This window comes from Lutzomyia longipalpis, chromosome 2 (genome assembly GCF_024334085.1).
Source record: "Lutzomyia longipalpis isolate SR_M1_2022 chromosome 2, ASM2433408v1".
In the NCBI taxonomy this organism is placed as follows: Eukaryota; Metazoa; Arthropoda; class Insecta; order Diptera; family Psychodidae; genus Lutzomyia; species Lutzomyia longipalpis.
The window spans coordinates 12,430,548-12,446,028 of record NC_074708.1 but is presented as its reverse complement, the minus strand read 5'-3'; the positions used below and the strand labels follow the sequence as shown (position 1 = coordinate 12,446,028).

Below are 15,481 nucleotides of genomic sequence, written 5' to 3'. Positions count from 1 at the left end.
TTTTGTGTTTGATTGCGTTTTTCGTTTAAGAAGAAAAAAACACAGAAACTCTTCGAATTCATTGTTTGAACAATGTCTTGTATTTGATCTTTTGTACAAGACCCCGTTGTCGTTGCCGAAGAGTGAATTTACTCATTCTTTTTTTTTTCATCTGCTATCTCGTCATGCTTTTAGTGGCCCATCACACTGCCTCTCATGCTTGGAGTTCGAAATGTACAATAGTCAAATAACAATTGTTTCTTTATCGCTATTTGGAAAGATTTTTTTCCTCTTCATCTTCTTTAAAGTCTAACGTCTCCTTTTATTCTTTCTCCCTTCGTCTTTCACTATGAGCTCGCCTTTAGCCAGCTTCAAGAGAGAATTGCTGTTCCCTGCTAAAATACATAATTATCTTCTTACGTTTATTTATCTTATTTTTGGATGTATGTTTTCTCCTCCACCGTTCATTCTTCCACATAGCTGTGAGCTCTCGTACCTTTTTTTTCCTTTCAACTTCTTCATTTCATATCATCCGCTTTCATGGGGAGTTTTCAAGAAAAATCCCTCCATTCACAGAAAATATACATAGGTACGTACAAACCAAAAACTCCACATGGACGTCACTGTCGTTTATCATCCCAATATTCCACCTTAATCGCCATTTAGCTCACAAGAAGCACGTAAATAACACCCAAAGCAGAGAAAGGGAAGATGCGGATTGACAACTTTTTAATAAATCAATCTCAATGGCTCTTCGCCATGACGGAGGATGGCATTTTCTTACCCATTTTGCTGGGGCTTGATGTGAAAAGGGTGTGTACACATAGTGGATTCCATTATGGGATCCCACATGGAATCCTAGAGAAGAATGTTTGGAGAAAAATCACTGGCCATTTGAAAGAGAAAAAAAAGACACCCTTAACAGGAAAGATCAAGTGGAAGGCCCAAGGGTATAAAACAGAGAGGTCGTAAAGTATAAAATAGATGGGATTGGATTTGGAGATTTTGTCCTTGATTTGACTAAATTATACTACATATAGTTTGTTAACACATTCCTTACCACAGAACTGTTGTTAAGGTAATCGATTTATTATTTTTATACTCTGAAAAAGAAATTATTACGTATATTACGTACATTTTGACGGTTTCCCGGCCGGAACATCGAATTTTTTAATAAATGGGTGAAATTTTTAACTAATTCTGGCTTAAATTTTCTCATACTTGACTTAAAAAATCAAAGATATTGGGTAGAATTTCATTCTTAAAGATTTCTTAAGATTCTTTAAAAGCAACATAAGATTTCCTAAGAAAAATTTAAGATTTTCCATTATTCTTATCTAATTCATTTGTTGTTTTCTTAACTATTGTGAGCTAAAATAATTAGTAGGATAGAATTACATAGATAATAAAATTACTTTTATTTTGAGAAAAATTCTGAGGATTTAAAATTTAGGAAAATAAAAAAAAATTATCACAATTTGCCATTTTGAACAAATTTTTCATGAAAAGAATTCAAAAAATTAAATTTCCTTAAAAGAAAAGTAGAACAGATAGACCAAGTTTTTCAATTTTTCCACGTATCCTTCGCTAAAAGATCATTAATTTAAATTCTAGCTAATCAAACTCAACGTGTATGCACCCCTGTAAGTTCTTTCGTTTTCAAACTAATGAATAATCTCTTTCACTGCATGAATTTTCCCTGAATGTGCTGAAATTTGAAAATTAATTTTCAAACTCAACCTCATCGTTTCCTTCCTCAGCACAGAAGCTACACGGAGATATTTTCAAATTTACCTGCTTGATTGCAATTTAACTGCAAATCCAAACAAGGTGGACAAACTCCGTATATATAGGTGATATGGTGTGAATGAGAAACTCCGCCACATCTCTTGGCACATATGAACTATTTTGAGGTTAAAGGGGTGGCCCTCCATCATTGACGCGGCTCTCTGTTTCAACGTCCACCCAGCTGAATCGATTTTCTTGCTATATATTGCTGCGGTATGTTGTCTTGTAAAAGTCTTGATTAAATTTTAATTTGGTCGTTTTTCATCTCACACCGGCTCGCCGTATGGGCGAGAGGTGAAAAGAAATTAGTGATTCACAGGCATTACGATAACGAATGTGAATTAACATCGGACAGGGCTGTTAAAGCGTATCCAAAAGTGGTCACTCTCAATATTCCTCACAAGTTAGCCATCGCATGGAGTCTGCAAGAGAGTCCGCGCGGTTCTTTCCCTCAGCGAGGTGCTAATTTATTATTCATGCACTTTTCGTCGTCTACGGCGAGTGTTTATTGAATGCATTATAGGTGGAGGATGCGAGGTTGCACACGGAGAGAGACTCAGGTCTGCTTCATGGTGAAGTAAAAAAATTATTTATTGCACCATCTTCGTATGGTGTTTATGTACAAATAAAATGAGTTGCGCTCTATGTGCCAAAGTGCTAAATGCACTGAATGTTTTAGGATGAGGTGGGGAAATTCGTAACCAATCTACACCTTCCTGTGTACACATAACAACCCTCGCCCCTCATAATAGAAGGCAGAACCTACGATAGAGAAAAGATCTCTCAATAAAAGTCTGTATAAAACAATAAAGTTTTATAGTTCACGTATATAGAGTTATTTACGCATTTTTATTGAGAGAATTTTTCATTTTTCATCCACACAATGGAGTCACAAAGTCAGTTACAAAATTGTTTCAGGTTCTACTTTGAGTGCAGAAGATTTGTCGTTGAAATTGAAATCTTGAATTTGATTTTGATTCAGCTAATTCAAAAAGTGAAAAAAATGCAGAAAGATCTTCTCTTGAGTACCCAAATAGAGCAATTAATTCAAAATTAGTTACCCGAGCTGTTTACAGGGGGTGAAATAGGGGGTGGAGATGTTGATGAATACTTTCCGCATTTTGTTTCTCCATCAACCCCAAACCGTTCAACCCTCTTTTGTTACATTGATCAACATCTGAGGGTGAAGTATGTGTGCAAATTTGTTCCAATTCAGCCTGAAATTCGTTTTTCCACCCAGAAAAAGACGTTGATCAAACCGGAGAGAATAAAGCGACAAAGAGATGGTACGTAAGATACCTCCATATTACCAAGCATATGTGTGGAGGGTCCCCACATTGAGAGGAACTTCCTTCATCGCAGGAATATTTATTTATTTTTGATCCCTCTGACGCTTTTCTCGAGGCGGTTGAATTCAATTGAATAACAGTCTTGTTCACGTAATACAGAAACCATATGGTAGCGAAACATGACATTAAGCACAGTTTCCTCACCACGTTTAGCCTCTCACTACCACCTCGTCTTTTCCACATCCTTTGTTTTCACCCTTCGCGAGGGGAGGAGGGTAGGTGGGTTGGGAACGGGGCCATGACATGGTGTACAAGAGGAGGAAGGAGAGAAAAAAAGGACCAAAGTGCTCACATAGCAGTGAGAAATTGTCACATTTCTCCAACAAGCAACGGGCAACATTTGTCGAGTGGAACGCCATGAGACGACAAAGTTTTTCCCACACACACACACCATCTATCCTTTAGTTCTTGTGGATTTAATTAAGAGCTCCACATTGTAAAAATAAATATAATTCACAAGAGCGACAGATTAACACTGTGAAAGATATCCAGTTGAGAATCTCTCTCTATGGGTTATGCTTCCTTACGTGCTTTCACGGAAATTTGTATCTTTAATTGCCAAGCTCGTCGTCTGTTTTAATGTTCTTCACCAAAAAGTATTTTTTTTTGTTGTTTTCTTTTAAATACTCAATTTCCCGGATATCCGTTTACTGTATATATAATTAAGAAATTTCTTACAATCACAACGAATTCTCATCGGATATTACTATTGGGAAGAATTTTGTATAAAGATATATCAAATCTTTATTTTCAATTGTTTCCTCTCATTTCTTTACAATGCAGGGAAAATTGTTTACTGATCAATCGCTGGAGAATTTCACATTAAAATTAGAAGAATCTATATTTTTCTGTAATATAAAAGATAAATAAATAATAAATAGCGGAGACCGGGGTAAAAAAAGTAAAAAATGGTAATTGGTAAAAAAAACCCTTATCTGCAGGATTCCCCAAGTGCAAAAAAATTTCATCGATAGTTCATTCTCGTAGGAAATTTCCTGGCCTACAACTTTGTCTCAGGCCATTTTTCTCTATCTCCCCGGGAAATATGAGTTTTTGAGCTTTTCCTGAACCCTTCCGCTTCTGACTTTTTTTTAAAACTCGGCGGGTAAATATAGTCACCAGCGGGGTAAATAAAGTCGGTGGAATTTTCCGACATTTCCAATGATTTTCCACATGTGAAATTGATAGCAGTTGATAGCTAAACTTCTCACCTTTTAATCCGCGACAAGGAATTTCACTTTTATAACCACTAAAACAACCATTTTGCAACAAATGGTTAGAAAATATTGTCAAAAATTGCGAAGTTACATTATGATTTACATTGGTTGACTATATTTATTCCAAGCGGCATGTTTTGACTAAAATAATTGTACAGAAAAATCATTAAAAGCTAGTGAAAAATACATATTGGCAACGTTTTCTACATTAACCCAGATAGTGAAAAAAATTATCAGATTGAAAAATCACTAAAAGAAAAGTGTCGGAGAACGATTTTCCTGCATTTGAAAATTTTTCACTGAATTTTTTTACCCCGGTCTCCCCTTTAGCTTAGCAGTTATTTGAAATTAATTACTTTGTGTTGCTCATAATCTTAGAAAAAAAATTGGTTTTAATCCTTTGCTTACTTTCTCTAGGCTCCAGAAACGACATAGGGTGAGAAAATTTCAAGTAATTAAGTTTTTCTTATTTAGAAAAGTTAACCGTAGAAATTCAAATTGACGAAAAAACGTTTCTTATTCAGCTCTATAATATCTCAACACCTTCCTGTTCTCCATGAATATCTAAATCAACACCAATAAAGTTAAACAATGAGTCAATTTTTGTGAAATTAATTGAATTCTCAATGGTTTCAAAGCATTCAAGTCAAAGTAAATGAAAGAAAAAGAAAAGTATAAAAAGAAAAGCAACAAAAAAGCCATTGCTGTTTTCTTACGGCAATTGTTTTATGCTCGCTACATACATTTTTTTTGTAACAAATCAAATGGAGCAAAAATTTTCATCTTATTCTTTATACCTTTCAGTCTGGCATTTAGCCGAGAAGGAAATTCACATACATACAATTTCGATTGGGTGAAGATTAGCACACGAAAGGCGAATCTCTTCATGCAGACGAATAAGGCAATTCAATGGCCACTTAAGTATTCCAATGGATTTTAATTAAACATAGAGAACTCGACATATTGTGGCCGTCTGGCTTGCAGTTTCTTTTTGCCTTCTGTGTGTATTCTGGCCAATATTTTGTTTGCTGTGAGGAGAAGAAAAAATCGCGAGCTGGGAAGACGTTATTTCCCCATTTTGGCACACAGCTATGCTTCGCAGCATTGCGGGTTCTTCTTCACTCTCTCTCTCCGGCTCTCAATGTACCCTGTGTGTGCTATGTGTATTTGAATAAACAATTATTTCCAAGTCATCATTTGCATGAATGAACTCTGGAGCCACACACAAATTCAATAGTCGGAGAAAAATGCAAATGAGTTATTTATAAATACACAAGTTTCGGATTCGATGTGTATACATAAATAAATTGGTTTTAGGTTGCAAATTTTTCACGGTGTATTTTGTCCCCATGCTGCACGAAAGGTTTCGCGTATAGAGAACTTTTTATGTATTCACAGCCTCAATTGCTGAATTTTTTCTGCTCTTGCAGCAGCACATGTGGAACCCTCGACGCTGTGAGTGAGCAGAAATGTCCATGAACTCAAGTATGCTGTTCAGTCACGAGGGTTCTAAGTGCAAAAAAAAAGTCTACCGTGGCAAATTTCTAAATTCAATTTTACTCCATTATAGCATAATTTCCTTCCTCAAATGTCACACATTTCACCCCATTGTCTCATACTCCGTGTCATTTCTTTCTTTTTTCTTCTTTTGGCTCAAACCATGGAAAGTTTCTGCCATTCAGCAACTGCTTTCATGCACAGAATTCCTAATAAACTCTCACATATTCTAACAACGAGGTACATGTAATATTCTTCTTTAGTTTCTAAATGGAAAGGACTTTATGCATAGTGCTGTTGTTAGAATTAGCAATAAGCTGGGTGTGTGAGGAAATTTCTTACATAGCACCTTCCTCTATCTCTCTCAGGAATATTATGTAATATACGTCCTCAATATTAACATAAAATTATATATAATACCTTAAATATCATAACGTTGTACAGGGTGGCCAGGGAAATAAGGGCATGATTTTAACCGCGAATAACTTTTGATTGGATTGATATATCTGAAAAATTCTGCCACCAAAAGATGCATAAACTTAAAAGTTTTATTTGCTTTTTTATTTCAAGTCCATATCTTAATAATTATGGTCGCTAGGACAAAAAATGTAAAAGTTACGTTTTGTATGCAAAACAATGAAATATACTGGATTTCATGTTTATTGAGTTTATCAAAACTCATTAAAATTACCCAAATATCATTAAAGAATTTAATATTTGACTCAATTGGAATTAAAGAGGCCTTTCTCTACTTTATGCAACCAAATATTCAAGCATTCGAAGAATATTTTTGTGTAAAATTGCCATCATGAGCAATTCAGCGTTAATTTGACATGAAAAGCTGTATATTTGTGATGAAAAAAACGCTTTTTGCTCTAGCAGCTATATACAATTTTTAAGATACTGACTTGAAATAAAAAGCAAATAAAACTTTTTGAGTTTACGCATCTTTTAGCGGTAGAAATTTTCATATATCTCAATCCAATCAAAAGTTATTAGCGGTTAAAATCATGCCCTAATTTCCTGGCCAGCCTGTATATAGCAAAGATGATTTCAGTTAGTTTTAGCATCTGCCGAATTTTAATTCTTGTGAAAATTAATTCAAATACAACAGTTTTTCCTAATTTTCAATTTTCCCATTAGAAATCATTAAGAAAGGAAATTAAACAATTTTCAAGGAAATTTAAGATGCTATGCTAAGGCTCTTATGTGTGAAAATTTGGCAGTGGAAAAACGCCAGAAGTTAAACCAACCACGCCACAACTAATGCAAATTGGCCCAGCTTTTTTTTTTTGAATTCATTGCGAAATGGATTTAAATTGCAGTAATTTGGGTAAATTTTCAAAATCTTCCCCTCTTTAAATTCCATTTCGCACATTTTGGTGCCCAAAACCAAAATGATTCATAGAGGAAAATTGAATGCTTTAATACAATTCACACCATTGCTATATAGGCTATGATGTATACAACTTCATTGTCCATCAGAGGAAGCAACATATATTCGTGTGTATCACATAGAGGGACTAATGCTACTATTATGTGCAACATTTAAATTACGTCCACTTCATTCCATCATGCAGTGCTACGGCAATTGAATATCTCCTTCGCTCCATTATTTATCTTCCATCGTCTCTCCTCTTGTATCCAATTCACACAACTCACGTTCCAACATATAATACTTTATGGCAATTTGAGCTGGGTCGGATGAGGGAGGAAGATGCCTTCTGGCCATAATGGATCCCCCTCCCGCCTCTCTTCTTCCTCCTATACACACAAATAATACGTCAGAATGCCAAGAAAATCCCGCCTTTGGACTGAACTATATTTTCCCAAAGTGCCAGCGAATGCATGGAGCGAAAAGTACACGGAACAAGTTTCCATTTCAATGGTTTCCAACGTTGTCGACACATTTTCAATTCATTCTCGTATTGCGCTTTTCCCCGGGAATACGATTATGCCGCGCGCAAAAGTGAGAGAATGGGGGTATATAAAGGGTATATGGAGAAAGGATTCGACTTAACTGCGGAAGAATTTATTTATGGACTTTTATCCTTTTTAAGGGCTTCCACACTGATTCGTTTAACTTTGATATGCACAAAAGTTTTTACATTATATTGGCTCGTTTTTTTTTCTTTAGTAAAGGAGTTTATTGGATATTGTATGAGAAAAACGGTCATTTGATGAAATAATCAGGATACGGGAAATCCTTTGAAGATTTATTAAAAATAAATAAATTGTCAAGAAATTTTCTCATTTTTCCACTGGGATCAGTTGAGAAAAGCCGGAAATGCAAAGATTTACTTGAAAATTTAAACAATGGAGCTTATTCTCACAAAAATATTTTCTTTTCTATCTATTTCGTCTTACAAGGGATTTTGTAAGATTTGGTATTCCAGCAAAAAAATCTTTTATAGCACCTTTTTAGAACATTCCCCTCAAAACAGCAAAACGTAACTAGATGTCGCTATTTGTGACGTTTGACATTGAGAAAATAAATAAAATTAATTCGGATCGAACTTTATTACAGGAAATTTATTGAAAAGGGACGTTTATTTTCTATTTATTTCGTCTTACAAGGGATTTTGTAAGGTTTGCTGTTCCAGCAAAAATTTCTTTTTCATTCTTTTATAGCAACAGACCTCCGAAACTGGAAGTCGAAAACAGATGTCGCTGTTAACGTTGAAAAACGAAGTGAAACCTAAAGTGCCGAAAATAGCCGAAGTGAATAATGTTAATGTAAACAAATAAAATGAGGTTAAAGTTAAGTGAATTTATCAACAAAACACAATGGATTATTCGGGATTTTTGGTAAAAATTTAACACTATTAAAGTATTTTTGCATTTTACATGATAAATAAAGAGTTTTTTTTTATCTAGATTGTGATGAAAAAAAAATTTAATCATCCAGAACCTTTGGACATCTGTGGCATCCACTGATTCCGGGAAGAGATACCCGGACAACTCCCAGGCAGCATGAAATGTTTATTTAAGAAGAATCTCATCCGTCGATGCTGGAAGCATTTGTGAAAGAATACAAATTGTTGGGACCAGCTCTACAGAGTGGCCATAAAGAGATGAAGTCGTGAATGTAAAAGAATATTCTTAAATAAAACGTTTTTTCGTACTCTATCTTTTTGTTTTTAATTCTACACTAAATATCTTTCAATGCAGCCTGTGTGAATGCATAATCTAATCATCTTCCTCAAGGCCACGTCTCTGGAAAGTATTGACATTCGTTGGCATAATTCACAAAAAATGGCCAGAATTTTTCCGCATATTTCACAATAGTTTTTGTTAAAAAAAAAAAAACAACCTAAAACGATTCCAAACACTCAGATTCATGTAAAATATCTGTCAAAGTAGTTAATTGCTGCCTATCATGACGATGAATCATGCTTTAGCGGTCACAAAAATCACAAAAAGATTGAAAAAGCACCTCGACAGGTCCTTATAAATCATATGATTTTGTAAGATTTTCTTACAAGTTATAAGAAAATATTCGGCCGGAATACCAAAATCTTTTCTTTTCTATTATAGCAAAAATGTTTCACGCGACGTGGTCTAAAAGTTGAACTGTGAAACTTTTTAGATCTTACAAATTTATAAGTTTTTTTTGTGAGAATGCCAAAAAACCTTATAACTCACGAATTGTAAGAAAAGAAAAGAAAATATTTTTGCCAGAATTAGCCCCAATGACGTCATTTTTTGTATTTTTTGAGAAAAACTTTAACACTTTTTCCCAGCACAGTCCACTAGGAAATGCTTCAAGCGTTTTTGATGATTTCTTATTTTTTATTTAATAAATTAGATGTTTCTTGCATGTTTCCGCCAATGAAGGGGTTTCCCATAGAAAACAGGGTTAACTCCTTTTCAGTTATTTAATGCAAAAATCTCTTGTAAAGTTATTTTTTCATAAAGAAATTTTTCTTTTATGAAAGAAAAATTATTTTTTCAGGTCTCATCGAAATTTTTAGTGAATTTCAATCAATTTATTCGGAATATGTTGATAATTTGCAATTATTCAGAGTAAGAAAAAACATTCGCAATGAATATAAATATTCAGCACATAAACAATTCTCAATTCTCCTTGTCCTTGTCTATGGTCTTTTTCTCTCAACTTAATTATGGAAGTGAGATGATTTGTTACGTGAATTCTTGCAACAACAAAAAATAAACTCTGAGTACGGCAGGTATTAAATTTAACGCTATGATCATCCCCTTGTGGGGGAAACAAAAGAAACGGATGGAATACACCAGAGAGGAAGAAAAATAAATTAAAATAAATTATGGGGTGAAATTGAATCCTTTCGCTTCCGTGGACCGTAAATTCAGGAAATAAAAAACGTGTAAAAAACACAAGAAAAATAAGAGGAAAAGCTGGTGCGAGGAGAACGGTGTGTGCATGACTTTCCGATTGACTCTGCTGTTGTATTCCCTCCGCCCCATTCCAAAAAGAAAATTAATCAATACAAACCTCCCACAAACTCCATCGTGATATTTACAATTTCTTCTTGCCGCTTTAATGATAATGAGTACATCACACAGTTATTTCACGTTTTCCTTCCTCCCCCCGCCTCTGCCATCGGCGTGAGTTCTTTTCCACACCCCGAACAAACTTCTCTTCCCACTCCAAAATCTCAAAATTGTGTGAATGAATGTCTGGTGATTCGTGAATCGTGGGTTTGGGTGAATTTTCGGTATTATATATAGCCGTACATTGTATATAGCGCGGAGTAAAAGATTCAACAAATTGAAGCACAAATAGTATCTCATTTATTTCCAATTTCTTCCTCCTCTTCCTTCCCCCCCAAAGACTCTTCAGAGCAATTCCTCCTGCTTTGCGTGTGCAATTAGACATGAAGAGCCGAGGGACCCGAGAACATTTGGCTAAAATCATGCGAAAGGCAAATAAAAGCATCTTTAGCTACGGAGTTGAAAATTAACGATTCGTTTTGTGAATAATGAAACAATTTAAATATACTCCTGAGGAAAGACATCTTTTGCTGAATTGAACGTGTAATTGAAGGGAGGAAATCACAATTTGGATTATAGTGGTTTAACTCCACATTTTCCCGATTCTATCTCTCGTAGCACTGCAGTGAGTCCTTAAAGAAAGTTTAATTAAAAGTACATGTATTGTGTAATTATGGGGATTTTGAGTTATTCTGCTTCTCAAGTTTTCGCTGAAGTTCGTTTTTTAATGATTTTTTAAGCTTCAAATTACAGTGGAGTCCCGCTATACAGTTTCATATAAAATTATGTTGAAATTCTTTAAATTTTAAATCTTCTTAACACCTTAAAATCTAGTTTGAATACTAGGAAATTGATTTTAGCGCGACGTGTAATAAAATAATAAATTACGTCGAATGCGTCGAAAAAGATAACCCAGCTGGCCCATATAGATTGCTGTCATTCTTTTTAGCTGTGATTCTTTTTTCTTCTTTTCACGATAACCAGTGTATCTTCAAAATCCTTTAATGAAAATTTAATCAATGGGTGAAATTCACTAGTTAGACAGATTTAAGATTCCTTAAAATAAACTTGAATTTTCATAAGATTCATAAAGTTTTCTTAAGACTCTTTAAGTTTTCTGAAGAGTACCTTAAGTTTTCATAAGTTTTCTTAAGATTCTTTAAAAAAAATTGAATGTTCTTAAGAAATATTTAAAATTCATAAGTTTTCATAAACGAAACTTAAGATTTCTTAAGTAAATTGAGCTAATTGTATATTTTTTTATGATTTTCACGAATTTCGATGCCAGAAAGCGATCAGAAAAAAAATCATTGAAAAATAAGCATTTAGCTCGATTCAGTCTGACTGAAGAAATCTTAAGTTTCGTTTAACAAACCGTAAAAATCTTAAATTTTTCTTAGGTAATCTTAAGTTTTTTTTAAAGAATCTTAAGAAAATTTAAGTCTTTCTGGAATCTTAAGTCTGTCTGCTGAATAGTGAATTGTACCCCTATCTCTCTAAAAATTTCTTTGCAGAGATTTTCATTTTATTAGCAAGATTTTACCAAAGTTTTAGTTTTAAGAAGCTTCAGCCAAACTTGGTAGAGAGTTACACCATAAAAAAATATTTTTTTAAGAATTTTCTTGATTTTGTTTTAAAGATTTTTTTTCATTCAGCAATTCTATTTATTTCTCATGATTCCACCAAAATTCTAGCTGTTTCGGATGAAAAATATTTCTGCCCTTAGCTGACCTTTGTACTTCATCTTCGAAGAAACAAAAAGAAATGAAATAATTCGGTCCAAAAATAATATTGAAAGACTTTTTCTGAGAAAAGGAAGAAAATACAAAATGAGAGATTAAAGAAAATTTAACAGAACCCAATTTTGCCCATCCTCCTTTCCATTTTCTGGGAAATTTTATAAAGACTAGAGATGAGGCTAAGACAGCTTAATAAAATTCGATAAATTTTTAAACCAATATTGATTTCTCAAAAGAATGTCTTTAATTTCAAGAGCACGAAAAACAATACAGCCACTGTGAGACTGACTGGTGTGCCGATATATCTTTCTTATTGAACAAGGACAATGTTTTTATGATATATTCCACATTATTGCGAGGCGTGCGACATGAAATTATTCTTTGAGTTATTACCTCGATTGTTTGGCACTTTTTTCCCTCTTAGCGTGTTAATACATTTTCCTCATCGTTGGGTAGTTTTTTTTTCACAGAAAACAACACAAAACTCAGGAAAAGCAGTAAAAGGTTGTGATCCCTGACTTATTAATTACTCACATTTTAACGACTTTTGTGGAGGTGGTTTGAACAACAAGAACGGGGGAAAAAAGAACAGTGGTGTGCCTTGTATCTTGGCCATATTATATCTCGTATGCAAACACAACGTGTTCCAGTTAAATCAGCTATATATTTACACTTTAGTACACGCGAGAAGTAGAAATACACGATTTTCGTTTAACACACCTCGATTTTCCTTTTTATACATACAATTTTTTTTCTTTTTTCACTAAAATGCAGGTGGGCCTGGGGTGCAGTGGATAGAGCGCTTGAGTGCGCATCCAAAGGTCGCCGGTTCGAATACAGAACCCGGCAAACGCACCCCATCCGCCAACGTGCAATTAGATCACGTTGACCGGTTGGATCAGGAGATTGATACACTCCTATCCGTAAAATGGCCCACACGTGGTAGTATCTAGCAAGGCCGCCCACTACTTCTCCGCAAGGAGAACAACAACATCATATAGGGCGGCCGGCCCTGTTCCTATATGGGACGTAGCGCCAAAATATTATATATTACTAAAATGCAGACTTTTGCTTCTCTTTTCTTGGAACTCAAAATATTCCATCGTTATGCTCTTTTTCACCTCTACACTGTAGGTAGGTAGATACATATATTCCTTTTATACATTATGGTTAAATGAGATACTGAGAACTACATACAGCGGTATATTGAATAGTTCAATAATGGACTCCATCTCTCTCTTTCTCTATGGATCTCTCGTTGGCACAGACGTGGTTTAAAAAAAAAGTTCTTGGAAAATTAAACATGGAAAAGTAAACTAAAAATTCATAATTGCAGTATCCACACATTTGGCCTCAATAAATATTTCAGCTGTTAAAATAATGATGAATTATTTAGTGTGGAAAATGCTTTTTTCTGCATCATCAATTCAATGGAAAATTTGGGGGGTTTTCCAACGAAGCTCTGTGTGCAAAAAGTAATCGGGTGGCGCAATAAATTATTGAAATTTGGTTAAAATTTGTTTGATATTGTTATTTCTGTGTACATTCTGTATTAATTAGCTTGTTAAAAATTCAACCCAAAAGCCTACCTGCAAATTTTCACTAAATTTATTGGTATACGCATCAATGATATATAATAATGAATGTAGAAAATATACATACATAGCTATATTAACAGATAGGAGAGGGAGATACGATGTATTTTCATCGCGATAAATGATTGCGAAATGTTGAATATATCCGCAACTTTTGTACACCACAAAACCACCATCAAAATTGATATGAAATGAATAATTTATTGGTGAACAAAAATACGGGCATGTGTGTCGTCATAATGCATAATTTTTATAATGCTTAATGAATGCCTGGATATTAATCAAAATGGCATTCCCGCGCAAATTCCAGAATATTTACGCCTCTCTCCAGACTACGGCGGTGCTTGACCCGCGAAAGTCCATGTTGGTGGTGAATTTTATCGCTCATTATTATTTCATGCTGCTATATTATCAAATTATTCATTAATTTATTTATTTCGCTCGACATCTCACTCGAAGCGACAGCAAATTCCGCCCTGAAAAAATTACAGAACGCTCAATGGCTCAATATGATTTTCATAAATTAATATAATTATTCAAATTTTTGTTACCAAGCCCCAAAAGTACTTTTTTTTCCTCCTCTCAATTCAACGTCATGTGACACTACCACGAAAATTTTTTAACTGACAACCAAAAGGTTTCAAGTTTCACCGCGGCCTGAAATGGAAGAAAAGTCTCATGGCGTTGTATTTCGCTTCATTTTACTTGACTTTGGGAAATGTGACGGGAAAGAAGGATGGGCTCATCACCAGAGAAGAGTATGATGTAACAGAAAAAAAATCTATGACTCAGAATTTAATTACTTCTTGTCATTACTAAATTTTGAAGAACTTGACAACTTTTTGGGAATTTGTTTTTAACGCGATTAAGACACATTTAATACCCAGAAATTATGTTTAAGGCCATGTGTAATAAATTAGGTGTAATGTATAAAATGTTTACCCGGCTGGTCATTTAGAATTTTAACATTATTTTTTGTAAATTTTCTTAGAAATTCTGCTGATATTTTTATTCTTTAATATTACAATTTTTGTAAATTCCTATTTATGAATAATTTTTTAAAAACTCTCACTGAATAAATATGTTTTTTAAATCAAAATTTAGGAAATTTTTGCCAGTCCTACGTTAATTAATTTTAAATCTAAAAAATGGCTCAATGCTGCAGTCAAGAGACAAAGTTTTTATTGAATACATTTTATGTGCGAAATTCACTAGTAAGTCGAGTTTAAAATTTTAAGTCGGTCTTAAAATTTTAAGTCAGTTTCTTTAAGTCATTCTTCTGAAAATCTCAAGACAATCTCCTGACATCAAAATTAACGTTTAAGTCCGATTTAGAAAATTGACTTCAAATATTAAGACCGACTTAAATTTTTAAGTTCGACCAAATCAACTGACTAAAAATTTTAAGACTGACTTATAAATCAAAAATAATATTTTTAAGATTGACTTAAAAATCGGTTTAAATTTTAATGACTGATTAAAAATCAAGTTAAATTTTAAAGACGGACTTAAAAATCAGCCTAAATTTTTAAGATTGACTTAAAAATCGATTTTTAAGACAGACTTTAAAATCGATTTTTAAGACTGACTTAAAAATCAACTTAAATATTTAATACAGGCTTAAACCCCTACTTAAAATTTTAAGACCGAATTTAAACCTGACTTAAAATTAAGTTTCATGGCAACATTAGGGGAGATCTGGGTAAAACAAGTCACTTAGTGCTTTGGAAAAAGCTTAAAATATCATATTTCTTATCTAGATGGAACAAAATGATCTGAGAAAGAGTTGTAGGGCATAGAATGTCCCAAATATATGAGCTATACTAAATTCCCTACTAAACTTT

At 33.8% G+C, this 15,481-nt stretch overlaps 1 long non-coding RNA gene across 1 annotated transcript; it reads left to right on the top strand.

Moving 5' to 3' along the window:
- The first annotated feature begins 8,584 nt into the window (after positions 1-8,584).
- Positions 8,585-8,959, top strand: LOC129790761 (uncharacterized). The gene is made up of 2 exons (XR_008750610.1): positions 8,585-8,638; positions 8,708-8,959. It is a non-coding gene; the product is annotated as an uncharacterized LOC129790761 (long non-coding RNA).
- Positions 8,960-15,481: the final 6,522 nt, after the last annotated feature.